At 39.5% G+C, this 14,972-nt stretch overlaps 1 protein-coding gene across 4 annotated transcripts in view; it reads right to left on the reverse strand.

Annotated features, from left to right (window-relative positions):
* The window catches only part of LOC121540404 (disks large homolog 1-like), a 309,734-nt gene that overhangs the window by 249,575 nt on the left and 45,187 nt on the right, over window positions 1-14,972 (reverse strand). The gene's annotated exons all lie outside the window — the stretch shown is intronic.

Genomic DNA, 14,972 nt, shown 5'->3' on the forward strand with positions numbered 1-14,972 from the left:
AGACAATTACACATTTTTTTATGCCAAAGACACACCAGAATGGCTTTCCAAGAGGTGCTGAGAGCTCCTGAGCGGTCTAGTCTCAGTCCTGACATCTAGATTATTTTTTTATTTTTTTACTGGAAATCAACCAATCTTCCAACGTTAACATAATGGAAAGGTAAAATGTTTTATTATCTAAATGTTGAAAGTGCGTGGGCGACTGAGAGAAACAAAATGTTGCAGTTTGAGGCCATGTGGTGGAGAGTGATGAGGGTGCTGGAGATGGGGGTGTGAGCAGGTGGGTCTGGGCAGGTGTGATATCGCTGATGTTTGTGGGGAGTTGTATGCTGTCGTTTGTATGTGTATGTTCTGTATTGTTTGAAGAAAAAAAAATATCTTACAAAAACAAAAAAATAAAGTTGAAGGAAAATACGAATCACTGATTCATTTCGTTCATGTCTTATGATAATCTTGGGCAAATTAATGGATTTTCGAATAATTTCAATACATTTACTTGATTTCCTACTACGTTCAATAGATTTTTGAATATTGTTGAGTTCCGTTGTAATGTCTGGATTCTGTGATTCCGTCCACGTTCTCCACAACACAGATTTTGTAGGGCCTTACACATTGGAGTGGGAATAGGCTACTGTTACTGTATGTCACACCTCAATTACCCATCTTGTGTTTCTTTCAACAAGGTTACCTCTGTATGACAAATGTGATATTTTTTGTTCATACACAGAATTATACGAAATACATAAATATATAACATTTCATTTGTATATCACTTTTTAAAAATGTATTTATAGAGACTTGTAAATTTTTTTCTAAGAGTGTGGGTCTTACTGCCAGAAGAGCAGCAAGACAAGGTGACAGTGGAATGGATCAACTCCCCAGGCAAGAATAAACATTAAGAGGAACCAGACTCTAGAGCAGGAGGCGGAAAGAAGCCCATCTTCATTTACTCTAACCGGATAGAAGTTCAGGGTACATGACCACAAGGCAAAAAAGAGAGGGTGTCTGACCTTATTCCTGTTTTAGTAACAATGTATAACGTGATTTACAAAAAGTTATTTCTGATCCAGTTGAACTGGGCCACAGGGCCTCAGTGGTTGTGGGACTGGCTGGCCTGTCCATACCCAGAGCAGGGCTGGGGAAGACTTATAAGTACTGGGGAGGAGAGAGACCCCGCTGCCAGCCAGCCAGCCAGTCTGATAAAATATTAATTTACACCCTGAGACCACGTAGCCCTTTAAAGGGACTGCTGTGCCACCAACCCAATTTCAGCCTCACTCAAAGAAGCAGAGGCAGAGCTAAAAATATTGATCTGATGTAGAAATAAACTCAACTGTAGGCTACTGTAACATAGGATAGAAGGGGTGTAGGAAGGGGGCACAGGTTGACATTTATTGGCATGAGTCTTGTCCTGGAGGCAGAATTTAGAGATTTCTAGTAGAAATGTCCCAGCTGCAAAGTCAAAATTGGCTATACTGTAAAAATTCCTGAAAACAAAAATGTGCTTTTTGGTCTTAATTTAAGGTTAGGGTTAGGCATTATGGTTAGCAGTGTGGTTAAGGTTATGGTTAAGGTTTAAAATCAGATTTTATGACTTTGTGGCTGTGCCAGCTAATGACCACTCTGCAGAGCAGCCTCCAGGGCAAGATTCATGACGGAAAATGCTAACCTGTGAAGGGGGTCGCCACCTCATGTCCCACATGAGGGACAGACAGCAAACAGTAGGCATTGAATAAACAAGATCAACGCGTGTACGTACAGTATGTACTAGGGCTGGGAATTGCCAGGGGCATCACGATATTATCACAATACTTAAGTGCCGATACGATATTTATTGCAATTCTCACTATTCTCACGATTCTATATTTATTGCGATTTGATGTTCCAATCATATTGCTCACTATGTCTGCTGCAGAGAGACAAGAGAGAGCATGAATGAACGAGTTTTGATCAGTCATGGAAATAAAGGTGCTGAAAACATGTTGGCTTACAATTTAAAAAGAACATGGAGAACAAGCTATAGGATGGAAATTACTGGAGTTTTGGTACAGGTATAGCCGACTAGCGCTAGCTAACATTACCTATCTTTCTTATTTTTTTGTTTTTTGATAATATGTTTTCCCCCCATAACTTGCATGTACAGTATATCTCTGTGACAAAAAAAATCCCTAAAGGAACTGTATGAGATATTTTTTCTTGAAAAATAAAATATGTATGTAAAAAAAAAAACGAATAGACAAAATTATGTTTAAAATTACTGACAAAGCAACCCATTTTGGGGAGTGGAGACTGTTTACCAAACACCAAAAAGGGATGACCCTTTTTCATGTCATCTATCTGGGAGTTATTATTACTTACTCATAACTTTATCAAACAAATCACTTGAATAATCTTCACTCAGATATATAGGCTTAGGCTACTCTGACTAATTAGCATCATAGGAAAGGTAATTAAATCAGTCACAGTCCAATAACTTTCAAACAAATGCTGTTCATGCTATGCAGTATTCACAACTTTGTATTCACAACTTTGTTAAAGCACGCATTAAATAGTGATGGGGGAATAAATACAGTTACATATTGGGATATTATTTTGTAAGATATATCATATAGTTTTGACAACATCACAATATTATTTTTGCGCTAGTTGGCTGAACCTGCACCAAAACTCCAGTATTTTTCCTTCATAGCTTGTTCTCCATCTTCTTTTTAAATAGGGAGACAAATTGTTTTCAGCACTTTTATTTCCATGCTATTTTGTCTCACTGCAGAGATGGTGAGCAATATGTTTGGAACATCACAATAAAATCACAGTATCGAATCGCAAAACACATATTTAATCATGAGAATCGCAAAACATGTCGTATCGGCACTTAAGTATCGTGATAATATCATATTGTGAGTTTCCTGGCAATTCCCAGCCCTGACATTAAACACTTTGAAAACACTGGTAAGTACAGTTAATAGGTTTAAGATTAACTGACTGTCCTGTTACCTAGTCATTAGACTAAGATGAGCACCTGTGCAATCATGCATAAATCCAATATCAAGATCATCAAAAATGTACTTCAGCCATGATAAATCTGATTAATATGGCACAACTGCAATTTAACCTCAAATTAACTTTGACGGTTGATCAATGTATTATTTAGCATGCCAACCGGAAAAAATATCTGCTCCTTCATATTAACGGTAGTGCTGAGCGAGGGGGCATGCTCTAGAGAGAAATCAAATAATTTACAGGAGGAATTAAGTCAACAAGTACAGTGCCTTCAGAAACTATTCACACCTCTTGACATTTTGTGTGTTACTGCATGAATTTGATTGATTGATTGAATTTATTAGACCATTTTTAAAATACATACATAAGGGTGCTCCAGCCGGTGATGCCTCCACATACAATTTAAGAAAATCATCAAGGATAACACAATAAAGCTTAAAAGCGTATTTCTATTGAGGTCCTTTTGAAGGGTTAGGGGGGATGCAGCAAGGTTTGGCGGCAATTGTAGTGGCAACATACAATGACAGACAAAATTGTTGTTTGTTTTATAAACTGAGCTAATTAGTACAGTTCCATTTCCTAATAAACAATTATGGACAGTACATCTCCCTTGTCTCACATACCCTTAATATATAAAACAATCAATCCTTAAAATATAAAAGACAATCACAATATGATACACAATAGGCACCAAAAGGCAGACCATATGCTATCCCGGGCATTTCCTTCTCAGCCACGTACTATAATCTTACGACTCACTTTTGAGACATGCTGCTATTTAGCAATTTTTTCAGTGAGAACTTGAATGTTATAAGTTTCAAATTCTTTGGAAAACTATTCAACAAAACTATTCAAAATCTGAGAGACTATCTCCTCCACTTTGAGCCATCTGAGGCTTTCAAAGTGGGAATGGTCAAGATGAGTACGCGCTGGAAGTTTAAGAATAATCCTGACTAATTTGTTCTGAGATGTCTGCAATTTATTTTTAATTATCTTGGGGGCACTATTGTACCAGGAAAAGCATGCATAGTCGAAGTAGCACTGAACAAGAGCCCCTGCCAATGCCACAATTGCATTCTTATCCAAATACTTGGAGATCCTTGCAAGAAACGTAATTTTACGGTTCACTTTGGAGATAACTTTTTGTGCCATGCTCTCCCCTGTCAGATGGTTAATTAGCACACATCCACTATAATTAACTGAGCCTTTTGCTGTGCCTACTATGTCACCTACTACCACTATCACTTTGGACCCAAACAAGATGGGCATTCAGAAGATCTGCACTGAGGGCTTTCTCAACCACATGTTTGTCTTTGTGGGAAACCAACAGTGCAGAATAATCTGCATAGAGGAAAAGGTCACATGTACAGGCAGATTTCAGATCATTTATATACAACAGAAAGAAAAGTGGACCCAGCTCACTCCCTTGGGGTACCTCGCAGTTCAAGATTTTGGGTTTAGACAGGGTCCCATCCACATCCACCATCTGTTTTCTTCCTTGCAAATAAGAGCTAATCCATTTTACGGCTAAATTGTTAAAGCCCATGGCTCTTAGTTTGATTAACAGAATCTCATGATCCACTGTATCAAACACCTTTTGGAGATCTAACATTACCATACCACAAAATGTCCCTCCATCTACTTCCTTTCTGGTGTGGTCAGTTAGATATAGTAGGCAAGTGTCGGTGGAATGGAATTTCCTAAAGCTAGATTGGAGCTCATATAGTAGGTTATGTAAGGAAATATAACTCTCAGTCTGCTCGAACATAATATTTTCCATGACCTTCGATCAAATACACAGGATTGAGACAGGCTGATAGTTTCCATGATCTAACTTATTCCTTTTTTTATATAGAGGAATGACCCAAGTTTTAGTTTACTGGGGAAAAAAACGAGTTCAATAGACTTACAATGTGAGTTACGCAGGGGGTGATAATTACCGCAGCATCACTTAGAAATCTGGCAGGATGTTGTCAAGGCCAGTTGCTTTGGAATGGTCAAGTTATTTCAGCTTCTTTAGCACAGTTGGCTCAGACACTTTTTCAAATAAAAAAGCATCTACTTGAATCCCCTGCTGCGAGTAAAACTGCTGGACTTGACACTCCCCATAACAACCTGACAAGGTAACTTGCTAACTAATGTATTAGCTATAGTTGTAAAATAGCTAGTCTGCAACCATGGTCTTGTCTGATGTAACCTTTCCTCCGATGTCCAAACTAAGATTTCGAGCTTTGGTCTGTTACTGTAACCTAACAGCTTCAGCCACTTCCATAATTTACTCGGATTATTCCTATTCTCAACTATTTTGTCATTAAAATAATATTTATTGGCCTTCTCTATCATCCTGTTAACATCATTTCTTAATTTCTTATTGTCTATAAGAACATAATCTGCCCTGGATTTCCTGAACTCCAGAAGGCATTCATTTCTAAGCTTAATTGCCTTTAAAATGTTATCGTTTATCCATGGATCTGTTCGTTGCTTAATTCAACAAAAAAATCGGGGCCTGCTTGTCTACAGCATCTAAAAATTTTTTTTTAAAATTGCACCAGGCATTTTCCACCTCATTGCATTTCAATGAAGCAGACCAGTCCTGTTCACTCAAACAATTAACAAAAATATCAGCAATATAGTTCTTCATAGACCACATTTCTATTGACAATTAAAAACTGTTTTCTGAACCTTCCTACAACAGAAAATGATGGAATGAGCCCATAGTTTAAGACCCCAGTTAAAATGGAGATTTTGTGTCACTGGCTTACACACAATACCCCATCATGTCAAAGCGGAATTGTGTTTTTAAAACATTCTACATATTAATAAAAAATGGCAAGCCTAAATAAGCTCAGGAGTAAAAATTGGCTTAACAAGTCACATAAGTTGCATGGACTCACTCTGTGAGCAATAATAGTGTTTTAATAGTGTTTCATCTCTGTACCCCACATACAATTAGCTGTAAGGTCCCTCAGTCGAGCAGTGGATTTCAAACACAGATTCAACCACAAAGACCAGGGAGGTTGTAGTTACTCCACATTTTGTAGTTACTCCACAATACTAACTTAATTGACAGACTGAAAAGAAGGAAGCCTGTACAGAATAAAAATATTCCAAAACATGCATCCTGCTTGCAATAAGGCACTAAAGTAAAACTTTAAAGAATGTGGCAAAGAAATTAACTTTATGTCCTGAATACAAAGTGTTATGTTTGGGGCAAATCCAATACAACACAATACTGAGTAACCCTCTCCATATTTTCAAACCTAGTGGTGGCTGCACCATGTTATGTGTATGCTTGTAATCGTTAAGGACTGGGGAGTTTTTCAGGATAAAAGATTAACTGAATGGAGCTAAGCACAGGCAAAATCCTAGAGGAAAACCTGGTTCAGTCTGCTTTCCACCAGACACTGGGAGATTAATACACCTTTCAGCAAGACAATAACCTAAAACACAAGGCCAAATCTACACTGGAGTTGCTTACTAAGAAGACAGTGAATGTTCCTGAGTGGCCGAGTTACAGTTTTGACTTAAATATTAAATGGCAAGACCTGAAAATGGTTGTCTAGCAATGATCAACAACCAACCTGACAGAGCTTGAAGAATGTTGAAAATAATAATGGGCAAATGTTGCACAATCCAGGTGTGGAATGCTCTTAGATACTTACCCAGAAAGACTCACAGCTGTAATCACTGCCAAATGTGATTCTAACATGTATTGGCTCAGGGCGTGTTTTAGTTTTTTACAAACGTTCAAATGTTTCTTCCATTTTGACATTACATAGTATTTTGTGTAGATATTTGACACAAAATGAAAATTCAATCCATTTTAATCCCACATTGTAACACAACACAATTTGGAGAAAGTCAAGGGGTGTGAATACTTTCTGAAGGCACTGTATGTGGGACGCTGGACTGAAGGGAGTAGAAGTTTTCATTAGGCAAATATTCAACCTAGTTCAACACAGAAATGTGGTAATTAACTACAATGACCATAATCCATTGCGCCTTTCCCCCCCGGCTCAGACAGAGACAGATAGCCTATACCAGAGAGGAAGAGGCGAAGCGAGAGGGATAACTGTGCCCAAAATCAGTCTTCTCCATCAGGTGGCGTTTATTTGTTTTTTTCACTCACCAAGCGAGGAGATTTTGTATGGAGGTCAATGAGAGAGTGTTGAATTTGGTCAACAAAAATGTAATGGCTTGTTTACTACGTGAGCATATTTCATCAAATATAAATTTTGTAATGCTTAGGTTGTTACGAGTGTACTGATATATGTAGGACACGTGACATCCCGGCAACTTTGACATAAAACACTTTGTGCCTGTTGTTCACACGAATATCTGTCCTCTCATTGGCTAGAATTGTCCCACCTGATCTTGCCTCCTCCCGACTGCCTTATGTAGGTGTCATAACCAGCCATAAAATAATGCAATATATGTCACAACAGGTCAAAATATGTGTCATGACAGTGTTATGACCATATTATGAAAAGTTATGTTAGCTGTTATGACATATTATGACATGGTTATGACCGTGTCATAATGTGTTATGACGCTGGGTGTCAAGTAAAGTGTTACCAGTAGCTATCTAGCTATATAAACCACCTTGTCCCCTTAATAAAGTGTTTGACATGGGGGAGGGGACCAGTAACTTTATGATCAAACATTATCAATGTAGAAACAACAGTAATTTTTCATACTTTGGTCATCATACTTTGATCTGTTTATATGACATTCATAGCATATGTGACTCGTTCCAGGAAACTAGGCGAAGCTGAAGTAGCAAGAGCAGCATCTCCTGCTTGTTCAGAGTGAGCAGTCTCTCTACCAGAAGATGGTCGCTGACTGCAAGACCACCTGTCAAGACCTGCAGTTGTCTCCAGGGGGCCCTACTGAACCAGCAAGCAAATACATTGGGATGCATTACAGGTTTGATTTTGCTCAACAAGTAGGCAACATTTCCTCCTTTATACTGATTAAGGATAGATAGATAGATAGATAGATAGATAGATAGATAGATAGATAGATAGATAGATAGATAGATAGATAGATAGATAGATAGATAGATAGATAGATAGATAGATAGATAGATAGATAGATAGATAGATAGATAGATAGATAGATAGATAGATAGATAGATAGATAGATAGATAGATAGATAGATAGATAGATAGATAGATAGATAGATAGATAGATAGATAAATAAAAGTTTGGACACACCTTCTCATTCAAGGGTTTTTCTTTATTTTTCCTAAATTATTTTCTACATTCTAGAATAATAGTGAAAACATCAAAACTGTGTAATAAGTGTGTGGGTGAACGGATGATCTATGCATGTGTAGTTCCCACCGTGAAGCATGGAGGAGGAGGTGTTATGGTGTGGGGTGCTTTGCTGGTTACACTGTCTGTGATTTATTTAGAATTCAAGGCACACTGAACCAGAATGCCTACCACAGCATTCTGAAGCAATACGCCATCCCATCTGGTTTGGGGTTAGTGGGTCTATCATTTGTTTTTCAACAGGACAATGACCAAACACATCCAGGCTGTGTAAGGGCTATTTTACCAAGAAGGAGAGTGATGGAGGGCTGCACCAAATGACCTGGCCTCCACAATCACGACCTTAACCCAATTAAGATGATTTGGGATGAGTTGGACCGCAGAGTGAAGGAAAAGCAGCCAACAAGTGCTCAGCATATGTGGAAACTCCTTCAATACTGTTGGAAAAGCATTCCAGATTAAGCTGGTTGAGAGCTTGCCAAGAGTGTGCAAAGCTGTCATCAAGGCAAAGGGTGGCTACTTTGAAGAATCTCAAATATAAAATATATTTTGATTTGTTTAACACTTTTTTGGTTACTGCATGATTCCATATGTGTTATTTCATAGTTTTGATGTCTTCACTATTATTCTACAATGTAGAAAATAGTAAAAATAAAGAAAAACCCTTGACCCAAATGTTTGACTGGTACTGTATATATATATATATATATATATAAAACACGATTTAGTCATCAAAACCATTATGTTTTCCTAATGTTAGATAAAACCCCAACTAGAACTTAATGGGAATCTTAGCTAATGTTCTGGGTTTGCTGAGTAATCACATCGGCTACGGAGAGCAAGATCACACAGTTGTCCGGACCAGCTGTTGCTCTCATAGATGGTTCAGTGTTGCTTGCATAGAAGGCATTTAGATCGTCTGGTAGGCTCGCGTCATTGGGCAGTTCGAGGCTGGGTTTCCCATTGTAATCCGTGATAGTTTGCAAGCCCTGCCACATCCATCGAGCGTCAAATCCGGCGCAGTAGGATTCGATCTTAGTCCTTTATTGATGCTTTGCCTGTTTGATGGCTCATGGGAGGTCGTAGCGGGGTTTCTTATAAGCGTCCAGATTAGTGTCCCGCTCCTTGAAAGCGGCAGCCCTAGCCTTTAACTAAGTGCCGATGTTGCCTGTAATCCATAGCTTCTGGTTGGGGTATGTGCGTACGGTCACTGTGGGGATGATGTCGTTGATGCACTTATTAATGAAGCCGGTGTCTGATGTGGTAAACTCCTAAATATTATCGGATGAATCCCTGAACATATTCCAGTCTGTGCCTGCGAATCAGTCCTGTAGCTTAACATCCACTTCATCGGACCACTTCGGTTTTGAGTACGTCACTGGTACTTCCTGTTTGAGTTTTTGCTTGTGGAGTAAAGGTGATCTAGAGTTTTGTCACCTCTAGTTGCACAGGTGACGTGCTGGTAAAAATGAGGTAAACGGATTTCAGTTTCCTTGCATTAAAATCACCAGCCACAAAGAAACACACCCCTGCTCCCTTCATCTTGCCCGAGTCTGCTGTCCGGTCTTGACGATACATAGAAAACCAGTGAGATGTACAGTGTATTGGGAAAGTATTCAGACCCCTTCCCTTTTTCCACACTTTGTTACGTTACAACCTTTTTCTAAAATTGATTAAATAAAAAATATTCCTCATCAATCTATACATAATACCCCATAATGACAAAGTGAAAACAGTTTATTTGAAATGTTTGCAAATGTATTACAAATAAGAAAAAGAAATACATTATTTACATAAGTATTCAGACCCTTTGCTATGAGACTCGAAATTGAGCTCAGGTGCATCATATTTCCATTGATCATCCTTGAGATGTTTCTACAACTTGATTGGAGTCCACATGTGGTAAACTCAATTGATTGGACATGATTTGGAAAGGCACACACCTGTCTATATAAGGTCCCACAGTTGACAGTGCATGTCAGAGCAAAAACCAAGCCATGAGGTCGAAGGAATTGTCTGTAGAGCTCCTAGACAGGATTGTGTCGAGGCACAGATCTGGGGAAGGGTACCAAAACATTTCCCCAAGAACATAGTGGACTCCATCTTTCTTAAATGGAAGAAGTTTGGAACCACCAAGACTATTCCTAGAGCTGGCCACCCGGCCAAACTGAGCAATCGGGGGAGAAGGACCTTGGTCAGGGAGGTGACCAAGAACCTAATGGTCACTCTGACAGAGCTCCAGAGTTCCTCTGTGGAGATAGGAGAACCTTCCAGAAGGACAACCATCTCTGCAGCACTCCACCAATCAGGCCTTTATGGTAGAGTGGCCAGACAGACGCCACTCCTCAGTAAAAGGCACATGACAGCCCGCTTGGAATTTGCCAAAAGGCACCTAAAGGACTCAGACCATGAGAAACAAGATTACAGTGAGGGAAAAAAGTATTTGATCCCTTACTGATTTTGTACGTTTGACCACTGACAAAGAAATGATCAGTCTATAATTTTAATGGTAGGTTTATTTGAACAGTGAGAGACAGAATAACAACAAAAAAATCCAGAAAAACACATGTCAAATTTCTGGGCTGATTCCTCACCGTTCTCATGATCATGGCAACTCCACAAGGTGAGATATTGCATGGAGCCCCAGGCTGAGGGAGATTGACAGTTCTTTTGTGTTTCTTCCATTTGCGAATAATCGCAATAACTGTTGTCACCTTCTCACCAAGCTGCTTGGCGATGGTCTTGTAGCCCATTCCAGCCTTGTGTAGGTCTACAATCTTGTCCCTGACATCCTTGGAGAGCTCTTTGGTCTTGGCCATGGTGGAGAGTTTGGAATCTGATTGATTGATTGCTTCTGTGGACAGGTGTCTTTTATAAAGGTAACAAACTGAGAATAGGAGCACTCCCTTTAAGAGTGTGCTCCTAATCTCAGCTCGTTACCTGTTTAAAAGACACCTGGGAGCCAGAAATCTTTCTGATTGAGAGGGGGTCAAATACTTATTTCCCTCATTAAAATGTAAATCAATTTATAACATTTTTGACATGCGTTTTTCTGGATTTTTTGTTGTTATTCTGTCTCTCACTGTTCAAATAAACCTACCATTAAAATTATAGACTGATCATTTCTTTGTCAGTGGGCAAACGTACAAAATCAGCAGGGGATCAAATACTTTTTTCCCTCACTGTATCTGGTACCATCCTTATGGTGAATCATGGTGGTGGCAGCATCATGCTGTGGGGATGTTTTTCAGCGGCAGGGCCTGGGAGAATAGTCAGGATCAAGGGAAATATGAACGGAGCAAAGTACAGAGAGATTCTTGATGAAAACCTGCTCCAGAGTGCTAGGACCTCAGACTGGGGCGAAGGTTCACTTTCCAACAGGACAACGACCCTAAGCACACAGCCAAGACAACGCAGGAGTGGCTTTGAGACAAGTCTCTGAATGTCCTTGAGTGACCCAGCCAGAGCCCGGACTTGAACTTGATCGAACATCTCTGGAGACCTGAAAATAGCTGTGCAGCGACGCTCCCCATCCAACCTGACAGAGCTTGAGAGGATCTGCAGAGAAGAATGGAAGAAACTCCCCAAATACAGGTGTGCCAAGCTTGTAGCATCATACCCAAGAAGACTCGAGGCTGTGATCGCTGCCTTTACTGAGTAAAGGGTCTGAATACTTTTTACATTTTTTATACATTTGCAAAAACTTCTAAAACCTATTTTTGCTTTGTCATTATGGGGTATTGTGTGTGGATTGATGAGGGGACAAAAACAATTGAATCCATTTTAGAATATGGCTGTAACGTAACAAAATGTGGGAAAAGTCAAGGGGTCTGAATACTTTCCATATATCCATGTCCTCGTTCAGCCACGACTCTGAGAAACATAGGATATTACAGTTTCTCAGGTCCTGTTCATAGGAGATCTCGAACGGATCTCATCCAGTTTGTTCTCCAGTGATTGCGTGTTTGCCAATAGAACAGAGGGCAATGGCGGTCTATTTGCTCGCTGACATAGTCTTGTCAGGGAGCCCACTCAACTGCTTCTCTTTCGCCGCCGCTTCCTCTTTCGAGTCCCGGATTATTAGTGCCTGGTCCTGAGTAAGCAGAACGTCCAGAGCTGCCAACTTGTTGAAGAAGAAATGTTCGTCCATATCGAGGTTAGTGATCGCTGTTCTGATGTCCAGAAGCTGTTTTTGGTCATAGCAAATGTTGGAGGAGACATTATGTACAAAAAAAGTTAAAATCAGCTTTAAAAAAACACAAAATAACAGAATTGGTCAGGAGACCGTAAGACGGCTGCTCTCCACTGCAGCGCCATCTTTCACTGTACAGTATGGGAAGAATAGAGATAATGTTAGATGGATATCTGAGCAGAGATGAGATGATGACTTTAACCCTTTAGAACCAATAGCGGCCATCAACCTCCATTCTTTAAATTACTATAGCGGCTGCGAACTGCCTTGTGTTTCTAACAATAATATCTGTGTCAATATCGCAAAATTAACTTGCTAACAACCTGTTGTCGTATTCGCATGGCTGTTGTCATCAACCAGAAACCGGAAACAGGGTATGATGTAATTTGACAAAAAATATAAAAAAATGTAATTGCTCAAAATGACGGAAGCGGCCACAACTTTTCACTGTGGAAGAGGCTGTATCTATGTTGGTTGGTGATACGGATTCGGACACGTCCTTATACTTTGAAAGTGATGATGTTGAAGTAAGTGAAATAATTAAACAGCTGACAGACATATGTTTGGTGTTGTTTATGTTTGATGCTATGAAACTTGGGGAATAGCTCTCAGATTAGCAAATCTTGTCATCATCACTTGGTTGGTACAGGCGAGCACATCAGTGGTGGAACAGGAGCTAGAATGATTGCTCTCTGTCTCATGGAAATAGTTGCAGTGTTTAGCTGTATATAGTCAGCTAACTATACTGAACAAAAATATAAGCACAACATGTAAAGTGTTGGTCCCATCTTTCATGAGCTGAAATAAAAGATCCCAGAATGTTCCATATGCACAAAAGCTTATTTCCCTAAAGTTTTGTGCACAAATTTGTTCACATCCCTGTTAGTGAGCATTTCTCCTTTGCCAAGATAATCCATCCACCTGACAGGTGTGGCATATCAAAAAGCTGATTAAACAGCATGATCATTATATAGGTGCACCTTGTGCTGGGGACAATAAAAGGCCACTCTAAAATGTGCAGTTTTGTCACACAACACAATACCACAGATATCTCAAGTTTTGAGGGAGTATTTATGTCTGTAATAAGGCCCTTTTGTGGGGACAAACTCATTCTGAATGGCTGGGCATGGCTCCCCAGTGGTTGGACCTGGCTCCCAAGTGGGTGGCCTATGCCCTCCCAGGCCCACCCATGGCTGCCCCCATGTGAAATCCATAGATTAGGGCCTAATGAATTGATGTCAGTTGACTGATTTACTTCTATGAACTGTAACTGAGTAAAATCTTTGAAATTGTTGCATGTTGCGTTTATATTTTTGTTCAGTATAGTTGGTTGTTTTGTCTTGTTTCTACAAATATAATTCATATGGAAACGGCCCAAACTGCTTGCTATAGCTAGCTAGTCTGTCTGTCAGGCAAGAAAAGCTTAGTTGCAGTGATATTTGTTTCCATAGCCAGCTAACAAGTTGCTTGTTTTGTCCTGTTTCTACTGATGCAATTCATTTGGAAAGTGTCCCAGTTTCGTAACTAATCAGCTAACATTGGCGAACTCTGTAGTCTGTCAGGCAAGAAAACGAGAGTTGATTGGAGGCAACATTTTTGCTTCACTCACAACGCTGTCACTTGATCGTCTCACTCCCTCCCTACAAAGACAACCAGCTAACTTTGTCCATCGAAATACATGAAGAATTATTCTAAACCTGATTGGCTAAATTGCACAGTGTCATCTTTGTAATCTTTTACTTTCAACTTCCTAAATAAATAAACAATAGTTGATGATATGTTGAATCTGTAAACCATTGTGCAACATACTTTGAATTCTTACCATCTACGAAAAGTAACCATGGGTCTTGAAGTGTGTACCCTATATAGCCTTCATGGTTATAATTTCACCCATCTACAGTATGAACATATTCATGAACGTATTTTTGTGTACTCTATCCTGTCTGACTTTTCATCAGTCTGACATACAAATACACACCATCAACTGAGAAAAAATCTGCCCACTAAGGGCTTCATACAATTATTTTGATTGATTGATTGAAAGTGCTGTATAGCATCATGATAATACTGTCGTGTGTGGAATGAGAGGCGTGTAACTGTACCACATAATTTATTATGGAAACCCCTAAGAGGTTATTATTAGGAAGAGAGTATGTGTATGGTTGAGAGGAAAGAAGAGAGAGACAGTGTGCGAGGGAGAGAGAGAGAGATGATGTTTCTGACCACAATTGTATCCTTTTTGTTGTTGCTCCTCTCTCTCTCTCTCTCTCTCTCTCTCTCTCTCTCATCTACAGCAGGATTCTAGAATTCTATTGGGGTCTAAAGGGTTAAGGAATTAAAAATAATTAAGTCCTCAGCTGGTAGAGCACGGCGCTTGTAACGCCAAGGTAGTGGGTTCGATCCCCGGGACCACCCATACACAAAAATGTATGCACGCATGACTGTAAGTCGCTTTGGATAAAAGCGTCTGCTAAATGGCTTATTATATTATTATATTATTATA

Source organism: Coregonus clupeaformis, chromosome 26, assembly GCF_020615455.1.
Source record: "Coregonus clupeaformis isolate EN_2021a chromosome 26, ASM2061545v1, whole genome shotgun sequence".
Lineage (NCBI taxonomy): Eukaryota > Metazoa > Chordata > Actinopteri > Salmoniformes > Salmonidae > Coregonus > Coregonus clupeaformis.